Genomic DNA, 7,337 nt, shown 5'->3' with positions numbered 1-7,337 from the left:
ATGGAGGATACAATTTTTTGGGATTTCAAAATAATGTACTAAAACATTAAAAGTAATAAGTTCAAATTTGTAGCAAATATAAATATTGTAATCATTTCTTATAAATACGATTTCCTAATGTAATTTTCCAAGATATTAAAGATCATAATGCAAAAGAAACTAAATTTATTAAAAGTAATAGGCTTTATGTTTCTTAAACTATCTGCATTTGTCAAAGTATTTATGAATTTTCGAAAATATTCGTCCACTAGTTTTATTGTTGGAATGAAACATAGCAAGACTTGCATTGCCTACTAAGAAAGTTAGTAGCCGGTAGTCATCGGGTTAAGGGAGAAATCGTTGGGGATGCCGTCAATAATGAAGGGCGAAGCCGTAGGCAAGCGTTGAATGGGTTGTTTTCCCGCACATCTTCATGGTTCGAAATTTCGTCAAGAAATTAAAATAAAAATTATCTTTGCTCATTTAGAAACGCTCCCTTATAAACACTTACTTCTATATATGACGTGAATAACCAATCGAAAGCTCCGAATGTCCTTCTAGTGGTTTTCTTAGCCATTTTGACGTGTTATTATGCTAATTCCTTCATTTCACGCAAGATTTGACTTCAGACGGTAAGGTTAGTCTTTAGTGAGATCGAACATTCATGTTGTTTTAGATCGAAATACAGCGTAGTTACTACGCTTGATAAATTATAGTGGAATTCTATTATATCGTTATAGTAATTTATTGTTCTTATTTTTTGGTTATTTAAAATGTTTACATGAAACCTAAAAAAACTTTTTTTTCAGAACCTTCACTTCGGAAATTTCATAAGGTTTAGCAACATACGACCAGCAGCAAACGAGTACAAAGGCCGTAACTAATCGAAATAATTATTTGATTTTCATCTTTATTTAGTGTTCTGTGTTTTAATGATAAATATTATATCGCGAGTTTTGATTAAAGCAATTCCATTTGGAAAAGCGTACATCAAGTGCATTTTTCTACTCCAATAATATGGAAATAAATTTTTTCACGAATTTTTTCAAAAATATCAAGGCTATAGCCTTGGTAGTTTTGACGAAAAACTATATTTTTTAAACATATAAAAAAGTGAGTATTTTAAAGGATAATTAATTTGTAATCTCTGTTTCTTTTTATTACTTAGAAAAAAACTCAAGAATGAAACAATACAACTGTAATGACGAATATTATACCGCTTCGAATGCTTAAAAAAAGCAAATTTCTCTCATTCAGAATGAAAACAAAGTAAAAGATGAACAAACTTTGGAAAAGTTCCGTAATTACATTCTGTATTTAAGAACTTTTGAATCTTAATTCTCCGTTTTGAAGCTTTTATATTAACTTTCTTTTCTTGAAGTATGTTCTGTTTCATCACTTTTCAAATTTGCCTTTTACGATATTTGATCTGTGTGTAGAATAATGACAACATTTATATAGGCTTTTAACTCCTGTCATACGAGTCAGCCCATTTTGTAGCTTTGCGCTTGATAGGAAATAAAATCAAATCCTCAACCAGATTTAATATAACGAGTACACCATGGTAGATAACCTGTATATTAAATATGGCTAAACTCCTAAAAAAACATAATGAGTGACATATTTAAGTTCTGTTACCCGTTTCTGTCAGTTTGTGTTCAAACAAATATAGAAAATACCAATATATGCAATAGTAAGTAAATACTGCAACGTATACATGTTAGTAAAGATTCAACACCAACGAATACCTGAACATAAAATATTTAAATTTCAATAATGTGAAATTCACCGAACTTCATTTATGTGTAAAACAAAATTCGTGTCAAGTAAAAATTAGTGATTTGTTTTGTTTTCGTTAAACAGTTAAACAACTGTAAGACGGACCCAATAACTACCCAAAAGTAATAATGGCTGGAGACGGCTTGAATTAATATATTATTAGTCTCAAAGTGGGTTCCTCGTCATCGAAATTGTACCCAAAAGTAAGATATTTTGGAATAATGAAATGGTATTAATCACCCTACTCCTCTGAACTTTGCATCGCCAGATGTTTAGAGCTCTCGTGGCTTCCAATCGGATCACCAAACATGGTCTTCATTACAACCGTGGGGGTTTTATAATGTGGCGTAAATCGATTAGAACAGCCGAATAGTTGTCGGTGTATATAGCGTTTAACAAATAGCCTTCAAGTGGCTTTGTGCGAAATTCAACAAACAGTTTATATAGTAAGTAATCTACATTCAAATACTCGTTTGTATTTAAACAAATATAATATTAGGATTACTACTATTTACATGTTCCACAAACTCCTTGACCTAGATGTGTGTGTGTGTGCATCATCTTAATATGAATATTAGATTACCAGAAATATAGGGTAAACTTTAGTCTCCAATAACAAATGTCATCTCATGGACACACTGTACTGAAAGAAGATTATAAAGAATTTGTTTGGACGCTTTCTGTTTCAGACCAATCTTTAAAATGAGAGAAAACGTCTTAACGGAAACTTGGCTGAACCCTACTTTTGCTACAACACTTCTTTCAGCTGCTTGTATTTTCTTGTTCCTTCGTTGGTTCTTATCACGACCCAGGAACTTTCCACCAGGTCCTTTCGGTCTTCCCATCGTCGGATATCTTCCTTTCCTTAGCAAAAAACCTTTTCTGGATTTTATAGATCTCAGTAAGAAATATGGCAACGTGTTCAGGTATTAGTGTGTTATAAACTGTGAATCTTAAAAATTGGTAATGGTAATATTTTGATTATTAAGGTGTTGTTTTGTAGGAGTATATTTATTAATCACTATAAAAATCTTTACTAGCTCAAAATTCATTCGAACTAGATATAATAAAGGAAACATGGGATGAGAAAATGTGAATCCGAAATATTTTATGTTTAGAAACTTTGTGTTTTCTACTATTATTTACTTATTTCATGTGATTAAATGTTTTATCCATGTTAAGCTTACTTCATGAAATTTTCAGGCCTACTTTTGATAAATCAGTTTTTGACATATGTACAATGAATAAAACAATTGTAAAGTTAATAATGACTCATAATTTTGCCCACGATAAATTTCTACAAATATTAATACAAATGTATAGAAATCATACATCTATTTGTTTGTAAGTGTACGTAAAGTTAATGTTAAAAACAATTTTATTTTTTAAATATTCAATTTAAATATACGAGAAAAGAGATTTTATGACACCAGTATGTAATATCTCTAGCTTTATCCATTATTAGAATGTTAATCTTATGATAAACTGATTGAAACTTTCAAAGTATAAATGAAACAATAAAAACTTCGTACCATGTACATCTTTACGTCTGTACTTGAAATGTAACCCGCGATAGTTGTTAGCACCATTAAGGTTACAAGTTTTATTTTATAACAGCGACTTTTTTTTTTAATGCTATTGTAATAAGTTCTTTGAAAGTTAAACCGGACTTGTCCTTAGAAAAACACAGTAATTGACTTTATTTTAGTCATTATGAGAAACACAGTTGCAATGCGATAAAGAACCGGTTTTTATATAACACCAATGTTTATTTATTTAATTATATTTTCCATAAAAAGAGATTTTGTAACTAACATGTTGCTTCTTAAATTAGATAAAGGACCTTTTGTTCTCTGTTAGGAAAATAATTATATTACATATTAAACTACATCAATATGTTATATTATGAAGTTTCTTACTGTTTAAAAGTACCATAGAACGTTTACCATTTCACAGTTATTCCTTACTTATATTGTCTGGCGGTCCTTGTAACTGAACATCTGGTGGACGGTCTAAAAAAACGTCACTGTTCATAGCTTCCTTGACAGCCAGAAAATCACATAAGACGACGACATTTTTACTTCCTACACGGAAGCTAACAACGACAATACTAAATGTATTAGGACAATCAATTCAGCTATACCATATCCACTATTGAATATCTACCACAAAATCCGACAGACTCTCTGAATGATTTCATAAAAAACATTAGGCATACTTTAGTAAGATATCAAGATGACAGAGTTTGTGTCTAACGTGCAAAACCATATAAAATATGCATACATATATATTTTAGGTAATACATTTATCCTGTTAATACAAATAATCCCACTATTAAACACAAAGATTCTGTTTTTCTTCTCCCATGGTATTAATTACATTCTCTCTGTGGCAAAAATAAATTCACCAGCAACCCAGAAAAACAACCTTCTTAAATGTAAATATTTCGTCAAAAGCAGGAAGCTGCTGATTAATATCAGAAAGAGACAGTTGGAGTTTATGAAAAAAGAAGAAGAACTTGAAAGTCTGATCGTAACTAGAAAGACAAAGGAAGAAAACAGAGGTAGACTTATCTATGGAAAACCACGTGCACCAATGCCATGTTTCGATATGGTACATAGAGGGTTAAAACAACAACAACAATAATCGATCTTTCTGAAATATTGAATAAAACGAGAGCAAAACTTAAAAACTGAGTTGAGTTAAGTAATCCTGACGCCATTCCTATTCAATTTCACAAGAAAACTAAGGTAAATATTAAATGTAATTATAGGATTGTTATTAAGGAAGCTTCATACTGGACTACTTGTGCTGTGTCCAAAGTTGAGTAACCGGAAGGCAGACATATTTGTGGTTATTTTCATTCAATTTCCTATAAATTTGTTTTCTTACTTTGAATTATAATTGTTTTTATCGGATCCCCAATTTTCAGGTGTTTTCCATTTCCTTGTAAATTATCTGTTATTAAAATTAATTTTTCTAATTTACTTTTTAACGTTATCGAGATATACGAAATAACGCTTCTATTATACTTCTTGTGTATTTTTGAAAATAACTTTTTAAAATCTGTAGCTTTCTCTAGACTAACGTTAGAAAGTTTACACGTTATAAATATTTATTTACCTGGATGTGGTCTTCCATTTTTGTTTTTCCAAATCCAAGATTACGTAAAATATGAATTGAAAATCGCCGTTGTTCTCTCCACCAACTTCCATTTACTAGTGCGATATCTAGAAATAAAGTAAAATAAACTATTACACAACACACAAGCGTCTGTTAAGTTCTATAATTAATTATTATTATCATTATTATAGTAGTGACATACATTCAAGATGTGCCTTAAGAACTAAACGTAGTTGATTCAATTTCCTTTTCCATACCTGGTGATATTATCCAACATTCTAACGCATGCGTGAGAATGGTATAATATAACAATCCAAAACTTTGTCTCCCCCTATAAATTTTACCATTTGTCAGTAGCTTTTTCATTTTCAGAGATTTGTCATTTGCCATCCCTATTCTTCGTTTTATTGCATGATTGACATTTAACATCTGATGTTATCCAGACTCCCAAGTAGTTGAATTTAATAACCTGTTTTGTCTGTTCCATATCTACTTTGAGAACGCATGCAGGATTACCCTGCATTCTGTTTTCCTACAGTTAATACTTAAACCTCTTTCTCACTTTCACTAATAACTTTATCTAAATATTTTACAGCTTCTCTTCTGAATCGTCTATTAAAAATGTATAACCAGCATAATGCAAATTGTTCAAAGTCTGTCCGACAGTGATCAACCCTGGTAACTCCTCAATCTCTCTGGGTATGACGTCGTCTGTCAGAGTAAGAGTAAGACAAGAGTTCTCTATCTGCTGTAGTTTTTTAGTCGCCCTTCGGCAAAGCGTAGCACCCATTCGCCTCCCTTAACAGAGTTATAGTTGAAGCCGTTTGAGGGGCATGATGGTGGATCATCTCGTCTGGCCTGGTGTAACTGGGACAACAGCAGAAGAGACCTGTGACCTGCAACGAGAAATGACAAATTACTTCAATATTTTGCTAACCATAATGTATATTTCACGCATGAAAGAAAAACAACAATGGCGTGAAGGGTCTTTGATAGAAATGGGAAGGACACCTCGCCCAGTACGACAGGTGCCACCTGACTGTCAGCACCCAGAAGAGAAGATTCAAAGCGGCAATATGGATTGTGAGGATTCTATACCATATTGGAAAACTATTTAATGTTTTAATCCACGTTTCTTTGATACCCCACTCTACATATACTTACTCATCTCCTCTCAGTCTTTTCTAAGTCTTGTGTGCTATTACATAAGAGTAAATGAGTGAAATTAATATCAGTATCCGTTTTGTTATATATATTTAGTCTTCAAACATTAATTATTCAAATTCAAAGTATAGCGTACAACAGAATTTTCTATTTCAAATATCGTTTTTGAGAAACTCATTATAAAAAATATGGTATGACTGCATACCGTATACTTTAGGTGGGTAAATTGTAGCTTAAGGTAATGGTTATAGATGAATCTACTCCAAAGACTGTGTATCAGTCTAATTACTTGAACCAGTAACGTCATCCACGAAATACATTTGTTCTGAAAATACATACAGCACTGCTCTTACAGAGACATTTACCACTGTTAAAAAAGGGTTTTGAAGTAAACCTTCAGCTTAATACTGTTAGGTGTATCTAATTAAACTACGGTAATAGAATTATTCTTTAATAATGAAATAAATGGATTTCTTTGTATGGTAAATTTCCAATATATCATGAAGGCAATATATCTGGAAGTGCTTTAATATGTCATTCTACTATGTGGGATACAGAGCATATTTTGAATAATAATAATAATTTAAATTTAATGTATAAGTTGCTTACCGAATGAACGACAACAATTGTTCTGTCGTTTCTTGAAATTTTTTTGATTCCTTAGATTTCAATATGGACAGAAAGGGTTTCATCCAGGGAAAGAAAGTTTTCAGGTCAAACTGTTTGATGTTTTCTTGAAATTCTGTTACTCTTTCATCTAGATATTTTCTTGTTGGGTCATCATAGTCAAACCTCCGACCAAATACAAACGCAGATATTATGTTAGACATGCTTGGGACTAGAATTTCCCGAACATCACAAACAGTACCATCCAGAGATGCCAGATGAGCTAAGATATAGTTGATTTCTTCCTATACTCCAAGAAGTAATAAAGATCGACGGTTATAAACTACAATTTACCCACCTAAAGTATACGGTATGCAGTCATACTATATGGTTATAAACTACAATTTCCCCAATTAAAGTATACGGTATGCAGTCATACTATATGGTTATAAACTACAATTTACCCACCTAAACTATACGGTATGCAGTCATACTATATGGTTATAAACTACAATTTCCCCAATTAAAGTATACGGTATGCAGTCATACTATATGGTTATAAACTACAATTTACCCACCTAAAGTATACGGTATGCAGTCATACCATATGGTTATAAACTACAATTTACCCACCTAAAGTATACGGTATGCAGTCATACCATATGGTTATAAACTACAATTTACCC

The 7,337-nt window shown here is 31.7% G+C and overlaps 1 long non-coding RNA gene across 1 annotated transcript; it reads left to right on the top strand.

Annotated features, from left to right (window-relative positions):
* The first annotated feature begins 234 nt into the window (after positions 1 to 234).
* On the top strand, positions 235 to 2,648 carry LOC111089749. The gene is made up of 2 exons (XR_002613962.1): positions 235 to 611; positions 2,448 to 2,648. It is a non-coding gene; the product is annotated as an uncharacterized LOC111089749 (long non-coding RNA).
* The last annotated feature ends 4,689 nt before the right edge of the window (positions 2,649 to 7,337 follow it).

The sequence above is a fragment of the Limulus polyphemus genome, unplaced genomic scaffold (assembly GCF_000517525.1).
Source record: "Limulus polyphemus unplaced genomic scaffold, Limulus_polyphemus-2.1.2 Scaffold7257, whole genome shotgun sequence".
Lineage (NCBI taxonomy): Eukaryota > Metazoa > Arthropoda > Merostomata > Xiphosura > Limulidae > Limulus > Limulus polyphemus.
Note: the sequence above shows the minus strand (reverse complement) of the source record. Positions and strands in the feature narration are given on the sequence as shown.